Here is a 16,050-nt window from a genome sequence, read left to right as displayed (position 1 = left end):
ATGGACACAGAAATGACGTCACCTAAAATTCCGTTTACGGCACATAGTAATGTCGTAATTCAGCTCTGAGTGTGACACTTAAGATTCAGTCCTACACTTCGCTGAAAGTGTGAGTAAGACGCTTGATAACTAACTTTTAAGTGCAGCTTTCAGCGAAGAATTTATTTACTCTTAAGTCAACTCTTAGCAGACTTCTTAGGAGTAATTCTAAGAAGCTTGATAAGTACGGCCCCTGTTGATCAACTCCATTGTTTAGATTTTGGACAGCAGTGCAAAACGAGGCAACAAGAAAGTTAAACAAGACAGGATGAGACAAAGAGGCAAGCAGACATGGAGAGGGAAGGGAGTGCGACCGCCTTAGCCAAGAGATAAAAATTGTAACTTTCTTTCAAAGCATAGATAGATGCTGTTCACAAAATCCAAGATTGTAGTTTTGGTCGGAGCCACAAGTGATTGCAGACGTAAAAACCACAAGGACCACAGTTGTAAATACGACTTTTGTAGTTTGGTCACGGCCTCCTCCCTGACGGAGGGTCTCGGGTCACCTCAAAACACGACGAGGATCATCAGTCCCTGTGCCCGTGTACCCACCAACCTTTCCCCGGGTCCGCTTTCAATAATGTATAAAAGGGGGCTTTGCATGTATTGCCAGCGCCAGGACGTGATCCCTGACATCTGGAGCCCGCGTGGGGGCCGGGCTGAATGATAATGGCTTCCTATCCACTTTTGATGAATTATTAAATTCAAATTGTTTCGCAAACAAAACATATTTGTTAACACAATTGAATCAGCGGCGACCACCGCGGCTTTATCAATTTTTTATTTTTCCGACGCAGACAAAAATATACCCTTTGGCCATTTTCTGCTCCACGCAGTAACAAATAGTTTTACATGTGACTCATGCAGATGAGTCAAGGTTGACTACTAGATTGGCAGACATCTGGAAGAAAATGTGTTAGCGCTCCATGAAGGCATAAATATTCATGAATCCATTGTCATACATCACTCTGAGCTGGCTATTGTTCTTTTGTTGATCTTACAGTAATCCATTTTTTTTTTACACTGTGATTGATTGGATTTCATTAGCAGTTTATACTGACAACAATAAAACACTTGAAACCCAATTTGATAGTTTTAAAGTGGCACTTTTCAGAACAAAGCTGTTTTTTTTCTGTGTCATTTATTTGGAAAAGTACCAAATCACATGGCCAACAAAAGTTCTCAGCTTACGGGTATTGGTCCACTAAGACTAAATAACTGCAAATATTAATGTTGAATAACCTTTGACTATGTTTTCTCAAGTGCACCTTCCCATCTAAGCCAAAGTAATGAGGGATACAAGACATTGATACAACGTTGATTATACGTACATGTCCTTTTAAAACTGACTCCTGAACAACATTGATAAATAGTTATATATGTCCATAGAGACAACATTGATGTCTAACGTTGGATCCACGTTGTTGGTTGGGAAATTATCAAAGTTCAATGGTCAAATCAACGTCACAACCTGACATTGAATAAATGTTGCCGAAAAGCATGTTGCTATAACGTATTTGTGTTGTAGTATTTTGGTTGGGGAATGACCAAAACTTAATGGTGAAATCAACGTCACAACCTGACATTGAATAAACGTAGTCAAAAAGCATGTTGTTTCAACGTTGTATTAGTGTTGTATAATATTTGTTGGAAAATGACCAAATTTCAATGGTCAAATCAACGTCACAACCTGACATTGAATAAACGTTGTATTTGTGTTAAATATTTGTTGGAAAATGACCAAATTTCAATGGTTAAATCAACGTCACAACCTGACATTGAATAAACGTTGTATTTGTGTTTAATATGTGTTGGAAAATGACCAATTTTCAATGGTTAAATCAACGTCACAACCTGACATTGAATAAACGTTGTATTTGAGTTGTGGAATATTGGTTGGGAAATGACAAAATTTCAATGGTAGAATAAACGTAGTCAAAAAGCATGTTGTTTCAATGTTTTATTTGTGTTGTAGAATATTTGTTGGGAGATGACCAAAATTCAATGGTCAAATCAACGTCACAACCTGACATTGAACAAACATTGACGAAAAGTATGTTGTTTCAATGTTGTATTTGTGTTGTAGAATTTTGGTAAGGAAATTACCAAATTTCAATGGTCAAATCAACGTCACAACCTGACATTGAATACATGTTGTCAAAAAGTATTTTGTTTCAACGTTGTATTTGTGTTGTAGAATATCGGTTGGGAAATAATCAAATTTCAAGTGTCAAATCAACGTCACAACCTAACATTGAATAAACGTTGCCGAAAGCATGTTGTTTCAACGTTGTATTCGTGTTGTAGAATTGTGGTTGGGATATGAACAAATTTCAATGGTCAAATCAACGTCACAACCTGACATTGAATAAACGTTGACAAACAGTATGTTGTTTCAATGTTGTATTTGTGTTGTAGAATTTTGGTAAGGAAATGACCAAATTTCAATAGTCAAATCAACGTCAAAACCTGACATTATATATAAACGTTGGCGAAAGCATGTTGTTTCAACGTTGGTTGGGAGATGACCAACACTCAATGGTCAAATCAACGTCACAACCTGACATTGAATAAACGTAGTCAAAAAGCATGTTGTTTCAACGTTGTATTAGTGTTGTATAATATTTGTTGAAAAATGACCAAATTTCAATGGTCAAATCAATGTCACAACTTGACATTGAATAAACGTTGTATTTGTGTTAAATATTTGTTGGAAAATGACCAAATTTCAATGGTTAAATCAACGTCACAACCTGACATTGAATAAACGTTGTATTTGTGTTTAATATTTGTTGGAAAATGACCAAATTTCAATGGTTAAATCAACGTCACAACCTGACATTGAATAAACGTATTTGAGTTGTGGAATATTGGTTGGGAAATGACGAAATTTCAATGGTAGAATAAACGTAGTCAAAAAGCATGTTGTTTCAATGTTTTATTTGTGTTGTAGAATTTTGGTAAGGAAATTACCAAATTTCAATGGTCAAATCAACGTCACAACCTGACATTGAATAAACGTTGACGAAAAGTATGTTGTTTCAATGTTGTATTTGTGTTGTAGAATTTTGGTAAGGAAATTACCAAATTTCAATGGTCAAATCAACGTCACAACCTGACATTGAATACATGTTGTCAAAAAGTGTGTTGTTTCAACGTTGTGTTTGTGTTGTAGAATATTAGTTGGGAAATGGCCAAATTTCTATGGTCAAATCAACGTCACAACCTAACATTGAATAAACGTTGCCGAAAGCATGTTGTTTCAACGTTGTATTCGTGTTGTAGAATTGTGGTTGGGATATGAACACATTTCAATGGTCAAATCAACGTCACAACCTGACATTGAATAAACGTTGACGAACAGTATGTTGTTTCAATGTTGTATTTGTGTTGTAGAATTTTGGTAAGGAAATTACCAAATTTCAATGGTCAAATCAACGTCACAACCTGACATTGAATACATGTTGTCAAAAAGTGTGTTGTTTCAACGTTGTATTTGTGTTGTAGAATATTGGTTGGGAAATGGCCAAATTTCTATGGTCAAATCAACGTCACAACCTAACATTGAATAAACGTTGCCGAAAGCATGTTGTTTCAACGTTGTATTCGTGTTGTAGAATTGTGGTTGGGATATGAACAAATTTCAATGGTCAAATCAACGTCACAACCTGACATTGAATAAACGTCGACGAAAAGTATGTTGTTTCAATGTTGTATTTGTGTTGTAGAATTTTGGTAAGGAAATTACCAAATTTCAATGGTCAAATCAACGTCACAACCTGACATTGAATACATGTTGTCAAAAAGTGTGTTGTTTCAACGTTGTATTTGTGTTGTAGAATATTGGTTGGGAAATGGCCAAATTTCTATGATCAAATCAACGTCACAACCTAACATTGAATAAACGTTGCCGAAAGCATGTTGTTTCAACGTTGTATTCGTGTTGTAGAATTGTGGTTGGGATATGAACACATTTCAATGGTCAAATCAACGTCACAACCTGACATTGAATAAACGTTGACGAACAGTATGTTGTTTCAATGTTGTATTTGTGTTGTAGAATTTTGGTAAGGAAATTACCAAATTTCAATAGTCAAATCAAAAAACGTTGCCGAAAGCATGTTGTTTCAACGTTGGTTGGGAGATGACCAAAATTCAATGGTCAAATCAACGTCACAACCTGACATTGAATACATGTTGTCAAAAAGTATGTTGTTTCAACGTTGTATTTGTGTTGTATAATATTTGTTGGAAAATGACCAAGTTTCAATAGTCAAATCAACGTCACAACCTGACATTGAATAAACGTTGTGTTTGTGTTGTATAATATTTGTTGGAAAATGACCAAATTTCAATGGTGAAATCAACGTCACAACCTGACATTGAATAAACATTGTATTTGAGTTGTGGAATATTGGTTGGGAAATGACGAAATTTCAATGGTAGAATAAACGTAGTCAAAAAGCATGTTGTTTCAACGTTTTATTTGTGTTGTAGAATATTTGTCGGGAGATGACCAAAATTCAATGGTCAAATCAACGTCACAACCTGACATTGAATAAACGTTGTATTTGAGTTGTGGAATATTGGTTGGGAAATGACGAAATTTCAATGGTAGAATAAACGTAGTCAAAAAGCATGTTGTTTCAACGTTTTATTTGTGTTGTAGAATATTTGTTGGGAGATGACCAAAATTCAATGGTCAAATCAACGTCACAACCTGACATTGAATAAACGTTGACGAAAAGTATGTTGTTTCAATGTTATATTTGTGTTGTAGAATTTTGGTAAGGAAATTACCACATTTCAATGGTCAAATCAAAGTCAAAACCTGACATTGAATAAACATTGCCGAAAGCATGTTGTTTCAACGTTGTATTTGTGTTGTAGAATATTGGTTGGGAGATGACCAATATTCAATGGTCAAATCAACGTCACAACCAATGTTCCCTCTAATTTTTCATGTGTGTGAGCAAACGCACAAACTCCCTGAGCATTCAGTGGAGCACATGTGAGCAACATCAGACGTGCACACTGTGGCCACACCAGCAGCACACCTGTCCCAAACCTGACATCATAACAATTTAAATGTTTCATTAAAATAATTTTCTGATATAAGTGATTTTGCCCCCTTACAATGACAATAACAAAAAAAACATGTTTTTCATGACCTATGTGCTAGTATTGTATGTCTGGCTGCGGGTCCTGCCTTTAAAAGAAATGTTACCCCTTTCAGAGATTACATTACATTCTGTCTGTAAAATACATCTTTTTATTAGCATTTATGAAATCTAGTGACAATATTTCATGAATAATATCCTTAGATTAACATTTTTAATAAATGGCAGTAAAATAAGCACACATCTGATTGTGGAGTCAGAGTGTTACAACCTGGCATTTACACATTGTGTGGCGTTGGGGTTGTCCGACTTTTTGTAGTGGCCATAAACGCAGCGCTGGCTAAGTGCCATTAGTGCCGCGTGTGTTGGTGCAGGTGAGCGAGCGAGCGGCTTCTGTTGATATGACGGATGATAACGTTGGTTTAAGCCTGGTTTGTATGGCAGAAAATTACCAGTTCTTGTTTTTGGTGTGGTTACAAACAGTTTTGCTCAATAAAGTGATTGATGGAATTCCTGTCCGTAAAGTGTCTCGACAGACGATAATTGAACGGTGTTGACAAAGATTGTTTTATTCATTGGGGCCACTCTTGTTGTCACCTGTCGCTCACAGAGTTGCATTGCAAAATCATACAGAATAAATTGTAATGTGTTTGTTTTGTTTAAAGTTCAGATGGGATTTTTGATTTCCTGCGCGGCATTAATTTGCTGTGCGCTGAGGACGCGTGAGCGGTGCGCAATTGCGCAGGCGCGCACCTTAAAGGGAACGTTGGTCACAACCTGACATTAAATAAACTTTGCCGAAAAGCATGTTTTTTCACGGTTGTATTTTTTTTTGTAGAATTGTGGTTGGGATATGAACACATTTCTATGGTCAAATCAACGTCACAACCTGACATTGAATAAACGTTGACGAAAAGTATGTTGTTTCAATGTTGTATTTGTGTTGTAGAATTTTTGTTAGGAAATTACCAAATTTCAATGGTCAAATCAACGTCAAAACCTAACATTGAATAAACGTTGCCGAAAGCATGTTGTTTCAACGTAGTATTGGTGTTGTAGAATTGTGGTTGGGATATGAACACATTTCAATGGTCAAATCAACGTCACAACCTGACATTAAATAAACGTAGTCAAAAAGCATGTTGTTTCAACGTTTTATTTGTGTTCTAGAATATTTGTTGGGAGATGACCAAAATTCAATGGACAAATCAACGTCACAACCTGACAATGAATAAATGTTGACGAAAAGTATGTTGTTTCAACGTTGTATTTGTGTTGTAGTATTTTGGTTGGAAAATGACCAAAATTCAATGGTCAAATTAGCGTAACAACCTGACATTGAATAAACGTTGCTGAAAAGCATGTTGTTTCAACGTTGTATTTGTGTTGTGGACTATTGGTTGAGAAATTAAAACATTTCAATGGTCGATTAAACGTCGTCAAAAAGCATGTTGTTTCAACGTTGTATTTGTGTTGTAGGATTTTGGTAGGGAAATTACCAAAATGTAATGGTCAAATCACCATCACAACCTGACATTAAATAAACGTAGTCAAAAAGCATGTTGTTTCAACGTTTTATTTGTGTTGTAGAATATTTGTTGGGAGATGACCAAAATTCAATGGACAAATCAACGTCACAACCTGACTTTGAATAAACATTGACGAAAAGTATGTTGTTTCAACGTTGTATTTGTGTTGTAGTATTTTGGTTGGAAAATGACCAAATTTCAATGGTCAAATTAGCGTAACAACCTGACATTGAATAAACGTTGTCAAAAAGCATGTTGTTTCAACGTATTTGTGTTGTAGGATTTTGGTAGGGAAATTACCAAAATGTAATGGTCAAATCACCATCACAACCTGACATTAAATAAACGTAGTCAAAAAGCATGTTGTTTCAACGTTTTATTTGTGTTGTAGAATATTGGTTGGGAGATGACCAAAATTCAATGGACAAATCAACGTCACAGCCTGACATTGAATAAACGTTGACGAAAAGTATGTTGTTTCAACGTTGTATTTGTGTTGTAGTATTTTGGTTGGAAAATGACCAAAATTCAATGGTCAAATTAGCGTAACAACCTGACATTGAATAAACGTTGCTGAAAAGCATGTTGTTTCAACGTTGTATTTGTGTTGTGGACTATTGGTTGAGAAATTTCCAAATTTCAATGGTCGAATAAACGTCGTCAAAAAGCATGTTGTTTCAACGTTGTATTTGTGTTGTAGGATTTTGGTAGGGAAATTACCAACATGTAATGGTCAAATCACCATCACAACCTGACATTGAATAAACGTTGACAAAAAGTATGTTGTTTGAACGTTGTATTTGTGATATAGAATATTTGTTGGGAAATGACCACATTTCAAGTGTCAAATCAACGTCACAACCTGACATTGAATAAATGTCGCCGAAAAGCATGTTGTTTCAACCTTGCATTCGTGTTGTAGAATTGTGGTTGGGATATGAACAAATGTCAATGGTCAAATCGTCACAACCTGACATTGAATAAACGTCGTCAACAAGCATGTTGTTTCAACGTTTTGTTTGAGTTGCTTAGCGTCAGGAGCTAATTCTACAAATTCTCAACGTTGTTTCAATGTCTTGCGCCTGCATGGACGCATCTTGAATCTGCACCTACTTGTCAGAATCCACATCAAAACTTAAAAAGCCCATTCCCGAGGTCTTCTTGTTTCAGTGGGACTGCAGAGTGTGGAATACTGCAAACAGTGACCAAAAAACACTCGATTGTTTTGTCGAATTGAAATGCATTATGCTTAGTTTTGCAGCATATTGTACAAACACAACAGCTAAAAAATACCCCAATTGACTAATACAACGTGCAAAGAAACCACTTATGCAGATTCCAAATAAGGTGCACATAAACAAGCACCATTATGTATAACATTTTTTTTTTAAATGTTGGTTTTGAGTAATTCACTCAATTTGCACATTCCCTATCAAACACGAGGCTGCCTGCTTCGCTGAGTGTAATAAATATATTCACTGTCAGATTGACATCATTATTCTCGCTAATCTGACTCTTAATACAGAACAATCATACTGAGAGGCGCTGTAGTACTCTGATTCACCACATTGTGAGCCACCATGAAGTGGGGGCGTACGCTAGCTAGCAGGTGCGATATTGTTTTGTTTTTTTCATGCTCTGCTGAATAAATGAGAGGGAAGTCAGGGCTTCTCTGCTTAGGCTGCTGCCCCCGCGACCCGACTTGGGATAAGCGGAAGAAGATGGATTGATGAATGACTCTGGCTGCCAAGATGGAGGATTTTATAACAATGCTCAAAAAGTTATCTAAACTGCATTTTTAAACACAACAATATGTGTTAGTATATGTTTTTCTGGAGATGGATAGGTGCGTGTATCAAATGTTTTACATTTTATACAAGTAAATACAAAACCAGTGAAGTTGGAACGTTGTGTAAATCGTTAATAGAAACAGAATACAATGATTTGCAAATCCTTTTCAACTTATATTCAATTGAATAGACTGCAAAGACAAGATATTTAATAATTACACAGGAAAACTTTATTTTTTGCAAATATTAGCTTCTTGGGATTTTGATGCCCGCAATATGTTTCAAAAAAGCTGGCACAAGTGGCAAAAAAGACTGAGAAAGTTAAGGAATGCTTATCCAACACTTATTTGAAACATCCCACAGGTGAACAGGCTAATTGGCAACAGGTGGGTGCCATGATTGGGTATAAAAGCAGCGCCCATAAAATGCTCAGTCATTCACAAACAAGGACGGGGCGAGGGTCACCACTTTGTGAACAAATGCGTGAGCAAATTGTCCAACAGTTTAAGAACAACATTTCTCAAGCAGGTATTGCAAGAAATTTAGGGATTTCACCATCTACAGTCCGTAATTTCATTAAAAGGTTAAAATAATCTGTAGAAATCACTGCACGTAAGCGATGATATTACGGACCTTTGATCCCTCAGGCGGAACTGCATCAAAAAGCGACATCAGTGTGTAAAGGATATCACCACATGGGCTCAGGAACACTTCAGAAAATCACTGTCAGTAACTACAGTGTGTCGCTACATCTGTAAGTGCAAGTTAAAACTCCACTATGCAAAGCGAAAGCCATTAATCAACAACACCCAGAAACGTCGCCGGCTTCATTAGGCCCGAGCTCATCTAAGATAGACTGATGCAAAATGGAAAAGTGTTTTGTGGTCTGACGAGTCCACATTTCAAATTGTTTTTGGAAACTGCGGATGTCGTGTTCTCCGGACCAAAGAGGAAAAAAACATCCGGATTGTTATAGGCGCAAAGTTGAAAAGCCAGCATCTGTGATGGTATGGGGGTGTATTAGTGCCCAAGACATGGGTAACTTACACATCTGTGAAGGCGCCATTAATGCTGAAAGGTACATACAGGTTTTGGAGCAACATATGTTGCCATCCAAGCAACGTTATCATGGACGCCCCTGCTTATTTCAGCAAGACAATGCCAAGCCACGTGTTACAAAAGCCTGGCTTCGTAGTAAAAGAGTGCGGGTACTAGACTGGCCTGCCTGTAGTCCAGACCTGTCTCCCATTGAAAATGTGTGGCGCATTATGAAGCCTAAAATACCACAACGGAGACCCCCGGACTGTTGAACAACTTAAGCTGTAAATCAAGCAAGAATGGGAAAAAATTCCACCTGAAAAGCTTAAAAAATGTGTCTCCTCAGTTCCCAAACGTTTACTGAGTGTGTTAAAAGGAAAGGCCATGTAACACAGTGGTAAAAATGCCCCTTTTTTGCAATGTGTTGCTGCGATTAAATTCTAAGTTAATGATTATTTGCAAAAAAAACAAAAAACATTTCTCAGTCGGAACATTAAATATCTTGTCTTTGCAGTCTATTCAATTGAATATAAGTTGAATTCTGTTTTTATTTACGACTTATATAACATGCCAACTTCACTGGTTTTGGGTTTTGTACATTGGATAGTATTTGATACCAACATTGTTATGAAAGTGAATCAATCATTTCTTTGTTGCAGTGTGCAACCTGTGTTAGTTAAAAAAAAAAAAAGGCAACACTGGTATGTACATTTTTTTGGTCCAGATCTAAACCAAATTCCAGTAGGAACAAGGGAGTACACGTAAACAAGATTATGTAAGTCGTTATTCTGTTATGAACTTCTGGGTCAGAGTTCAGGTTCACCTATGGAGCTCCAGTATTCCTGATTGCTCTTCTCCATATTCCATTTGCAGTATCGACACCCCCGCTTGCAGTCCTCGCTGCCATGGTTGCAGAGTCGACACTCTGAATATCAAGCGGCTGATTGCTTCTGTCACCCGGTGAACTGGGTCTCGCCAGATGTGCTTGTCGGTCGGCGTCAGCAGCGGGGATTTGTCCCCTGGGCGGACCGGCGTTTGTAAGGTTGGACAGACGGTCCAGAAACGGGAGAGAGGAGGCCGTCCTGCCACTCACGTTGTCTTTTCCTCTTTTCGTCACTGTCGAGGGGACCGTCGATGCCAGCGTCAGGCGGCTGCAGAGGCTCCTACGTCAACCTAAACATAACTGCTGACTGTTGTCCTTCAATCACGTGCTACGTCGCCACTAGTGTTGTCCCCATACCAATATTTGTGTATGTATTTCGATACTTTTCGGTATTTTTCTAAATAAAGGGGACCACAAAAAATTTGCATTATTGGCTTTATTTTTAAAAAAATCTTAGGGTACATTAAACATATGTTTCTCATTGCAAGTTTGTCCTTAAATAAAATAGTGAACATACAAGACAACATTAGTAGTAAATAAACAAACAAAGGCTCCTAATTTAGCTGCTGACATATGCAGTAACATTGTGGAGGGGGGCGTGGCCTGCGGACCTGCAGCGAAGCGGCGTGTGTCAGGACCGGCTTAAAGATCAGCAACAGGTGCGTAGATGGCCCAGCTGGGCCTGCTTATCTAATCACCTGTCGCTCTGTTAAAAAGCAGCAGTCGGGAGTTGGAGTGGGAGCACGACCTAGAGTGAGAGCGAGACAGACTACACACTGGAGAGAAACCATTCATGTGCTTAATTTGTAGTAAACGATTGCTGAAAAGCAGACAGAAGAGACGATTTATTGAAAAATAAACGTTATTGTAAACCTGGAAGGGGCTGTCATGTCGGTGCTTGGTGGTCCGAAGAACCCGGAGAAGAGAGAGCTCCATAAACATATTGTCATTTATCATTCTATTATTTTGTCAAAATTATTAAGGACAAGTGGTATAAAATGAATTATTAATCTACTTGTTCATTTACTGTTAATATCTGCTTACTTTCTCTTTCAACATGTTCTATCTACACTTCTGTTAAAATGTAATAATCACTTATTCTTCTGTTGTTTGGATACTTTACATTTTGTTTTGGATGATACCACAAATGTAGGTATCGATCCGATACCAAGTAGTTACAGGATCGTGCATTGGTCACATTCAAAGTCCTCATGTGTCCAGGGACATATTTCCTGGGTTTATAAACATAATATGAATTTTTTTTTAAAAGGAAAAAAGATTTTGTGACGATAAAAAATATCGATGTAATCATAGTAGTATCGACTAGATACGGTATCATTACAGTGGATATCAGGTGTAGATCCACCCATGGCATTTGTTTACATTCAGGGTGCTAGCTTGCTGTTAGCAGTTAGTTATCGTATCCTACTACGGTGTGTAGTGAAGCATGTTTAGCTATTCCTCGTCCTGCAGGGATGATACTTGTAAGAAACTTATTTTATTTGTCGGATTAGTGATTTAGAAGTAGCTAAAACACTGCAGACTGCCGATGAACGTTCACCGCTAGCTAGCTAGCCATGTCTTAAAGCACCTCTACCTAAGGGCGTTTCAGTATTATAACGTCACCTTTATCGTTAGTTTTTAAGCCAAAATGCGTCCGTTCTCCCTTTTCGATCTACACACTGTGTCTGCTTGTAAGTACTCTGTGAGTGTGCGCTGCTGAATATGCTCCTCTGCTCGTAAAACCAGCAATTACACGCCCGGGAACCGGTACTTTTCAAACAGAGTATATTACCATTTTTGATTCATTCGTACCACGATACTATACCAGTACCGGTATACCGTACATCCCTACTTGCCACATATTTAAAATACCGGAATAGTTATGACAGTGCATGACATGCTACTGCAATCGCTTATAGCAAGCAGTAAAAAATAATAGATTTGGTTCAAGGCTATTTGCATATGGCTATGCTACTTGCTGCGTGAAAGTACAAAATTAGTGTATAAACATTAAAAACAGTTGGAATAGTCACAACAATGCATTATATGCTACAGTACTTGTACTATTTTGAATTAAATGTTTACATTTTTGTAGAGTACTATTTCAGAATACTTATGAAAGTGCATTGTAAGCTACTTTCTGCTTGGAAGTACAAAATGAATGCCATTAACGTTAAAAGCTGTTGCAATAGTTACAAAATATCGGAATAGTCCTGACAGTGCATGGCATGCCATAATACTTGTACTATTTTGCAATTAATGTTTACGTTTTGAACAGTACAATTTTGGAATAGTAAGAGCAGTGCATGGTATGCTACATTCTGTGTGGAAGAACAAAATGAGTTCCATTAACATTAAAAACAGTTGGAATAGTTAAACAATATCTCAAATGGCATAACAGCTGTGACAGTACATGGTATGCTACGGACGGTACTTGTTGTATTTTATGTTGTTTCGTACCAAATGTTTACATTTATGTTTTTGTACAGTACTATTTTTGTAATAGTTATGGCAGTGCATGGTATGCTACAGTCGGTACTTGTATTATTTTATGTTGTTTCGTACCAAATGTTTACATTTATGTTTTTCACAGTCACAACAGTATATGGTTGGTAATTACAAAAACAGGATGCATTTTGGTTGAGACATCCATCCATCCATTTTCTTCTCGCTTGTCCCTAAGGCGATACAATAATCATGACGGTGCATGCTATGCTACGTTCTGCGTGAAAGAGCAAAATGAGTGCCATTAACATTAAAAAGTTGGAATAGTTAAAAAAATATCTCAAATATCATAACAGTTTTGACAGTGCATGGTATGCTACGGACGGTACTTGTAGTATTTTGTGTTGTTTCGTACCAAATGTTTACATTTATGTTTTTGAACAGTACTATTTTGAAATGGTTATGACAGTGCATGGTATGCTGCTTTCTGTGTGGAAATACAAAATGAGTGCCATTAACATTAAAAAGTTAGAATACTTAGAACATATCTCAAATGTCATAACAGTTGTGACAGGGCATGGTATGCTACGGACGGTACTTGTATTATTTTCTGTTGTTTCGTACCAAATGTTTACTTTTACGTTTTTGTACAATACTATTTTTGTAATAGTTATGGCAGTGCATGGTATGCTACTTGTACAAAACAAGTGCGGTTAAATTTAAAAGCTGTTGGAATAGTCACAACAGTGCATGGTATGCTTCTCTTCTGTCGGTAATTCCAAAAACAGGATGCATTTTGATTGAAATATGCTTGTAGAAAAAAGTGTGTAATAATCCTGACAGTGCATGGTATGCTACTTTCTGCGTGAAAGAACAAAATATGTGTCATTAACATTAAACAGTTGGAATAGTTACAAAATATCTCAAATGTCATTAAAGTTTGGACAGTACATGGTATGCTACAAACGGTACTTGTAATATTTTGTTGTTTCGTACCAAATGTTTACATTTATGTTTGTGTACAGTACTATTTTTGTAATAGTTATGGCAGTGCATGGCATGCTACTTGTACTAAACGGGTGCGGTTGACATTAAAAGCTGTTGAATTAGTCACAACAGTGCATCTTATGCTTCTCTTCTGTTGGTAATTCCAAAAACGGGATGCATTTTGATTGAAATATGCTTGTAGAAAAAAGTGTGTAATAATCCTGACAGTGCATGGTATGCTACTTTCTGCGTGAAAGAACTAAATGAGTGCCATTAACATTAAAAACAATTGGAACAGTTAGAAAATATCTCAAATGTCATAGCAGTTGTGGCAGTGCATGGTATACTACGGACGGTACTTGTAGTATTTTGTGTTGTTTCGTACCAAATGTTTACATTTATGTTTTTGTACAGTACATTTTTGTAATAGTTATGGCAGTGCATGGTATGCTACTTGTACAAAACGGGTGCAGTTAACATTAAAAGCTGTTGGATTAGTCACAACAGTGCATGGTATGCTTCTCTTCTGTTGGTAATTCCAAAAACATCTGGAGAAATCACCGCACGTAAGCGATGATATTACGGACCTTCGATCCCTCAGGCGGTACTGCATCAAAAAGCGACATCAGTGTGTAAAGGATATCACCACATGGGCTCAGGAGCACTTCAGAAAACCACTGTCAGTAACTAAAGTTTGTTGCTACATCTGTAAGTGCAAGTTAAAAGTATACTATGCAAAGCCAAAGCCATTTATCAACAACACCCAGAAACGCCGCCTGCTTCGCTGGGCCCAAGCTCATCTAAGATGGACTGATGCAAAGTGGAAAAGTGCTCTGTTGGTGTGACGAGTACATTTCAAATTTTTTTTGGAAACTGTGGCCGTCGTGTCCGCCGAAACAAAGGGAAAAAAACATCCGGATTGTTATAGGCGCAAAGTTGAAAAGCCAGAATCTGTGATGGTATGGGGGTGTATTAGTGCCCAAAGCATGGGTAACTTACACATCTGTGAAGGCACCATTAATGCTGAAAGGTACATACAGGTTTTGGAGCAACATATGTTGCCATCCAAGCAACGTTATCATGGACGCCCCTGCTTATTTCAGCAAGACAATGCCAAGCCACGTGTTACAACAGCGTGGCTTCATAGTAAAAGAGTGCGGTACTAGACTGGCCTGCCTGTAGTCCAGACCTGTCTCCCATTGAAAATATGTGGTGCAATATGAAGCGTAAAATACCACAACAGAGACCCCCGGACTGTTAAACAACTTAAGCTGTACATCAAGCAAGAATGGGAAAGAATTCCACCTGAGAAGCTTCAATAATTGGTTTCCTCAGTTCCCAAACGTTTACTGAGTGTTGTTAAAAGGAAAGGCCATGTAACACAGTGGTAAAAATGCCCCTGTGACAACTTTTTTGCAATGTGTCTGCCATTAAATTTTTAAGTTAATGATTATTTGCAAAAACAAATGAAGTTTCTCAGTTGGAACATTAAATATATTGTCTTTGCAGTCTATTCAATTGAATATAAGTTGAAAAGGATTTGCAAATCATTGTATTCGGTTTTTATTCATGATTTACACGACGTGCCAACTTCACTGGTTTTGGGTTTTGTATAATAGATATTCTTTTGTTGGGTATTTTGAAATCTACTAGTAGCAGAAAGGAGCAGGAATAATGACACAGTGTATCAGAACCTTGGAGAGCTCTTTAAGCCCGACTTGATTGTTTGCACCACCCGGGAGCGTCGAGGTGGCGCCTGTTGCGACGCATCAGCGTGTCGCTGGCACCGATACGTGTCGTATGACGACGTGTGAAACGCTTCTCGGCTCCGAGTGTGTTTTGTGTGCTTTCGAGGCCCGCCAGCCGAGCGGCGGGAACATCTGCACGCGGCGACGCAGGCCTTCTGCCTTTTACGCAGAGCTCCCCGTCGAGCGAGGCTTCACGGCCTAGCAGGCTGTGACCTCCCGCGGGCTCCCGGGGAGCTCTGCCTCTTAAAAGCCAGCTGTGCCTCGTTGTCTCTGCCCGCCAAATATGCCACGGTCCAGCTGTTCACCTGAAAAGCTCGGAGTTCGCTCCCCTCGCCGACCCCGACCGACTTCTCGGCGTTCATGTATTCGGAGAGCTGGTTAAAGACTTGGTTGTGTTTGTTGCCGTTAAGTTGGACTCTAGTGTTGTCCCTAAAATGATTTCGATATTTTTTGGTACTTTTCTAAATA

General features: G+C 37.9%; 1 long non-coding RNA gene across 1 annotated transcript in view; it reads left to right on the top strand.

The window, feature by feature from the left end:
- The window catches only part of LOC133645122 (uncharacterized), a 33,258-nt gene extending 22,444 nt beyond the window's left edge, over positions 1-10,814 (top strand). The window contains exon 3 of the long non-coding RNA XR_009824907.1: positions 10,390-10,814. This is a non-coding gene — a long non-coding RNA (uncharacterized LOC133645122). The remainder of the gene's footprint in view (positions 1-10,389) is intronic.
- Positions 10,815-16,050: the final 5,236 nt, after the last annotated feature.

The sequence above is a fragment of the Entelurus aequoreus genome, linkage group LG28, assembly GCF_033978785.1.
Source record: "Entelurus aequoreus isolate RoL-2023_Sb linkage group LG28, RoL_Eaeq_v1.1, whole genome shotgun sequence".
Classification (NCBI taxonomy): Eukaryota; Metazoa; Chordata; class Actinopteri; order Syngnathiformes; family Syngnathidae; genus Entelurus; species Entelurus aequoreus.
The sequence above is the reverse complement of the archived record's forward strand: the minus strand, read 5'-3'. Positions and strand labels throughout refer to the sequence as shown.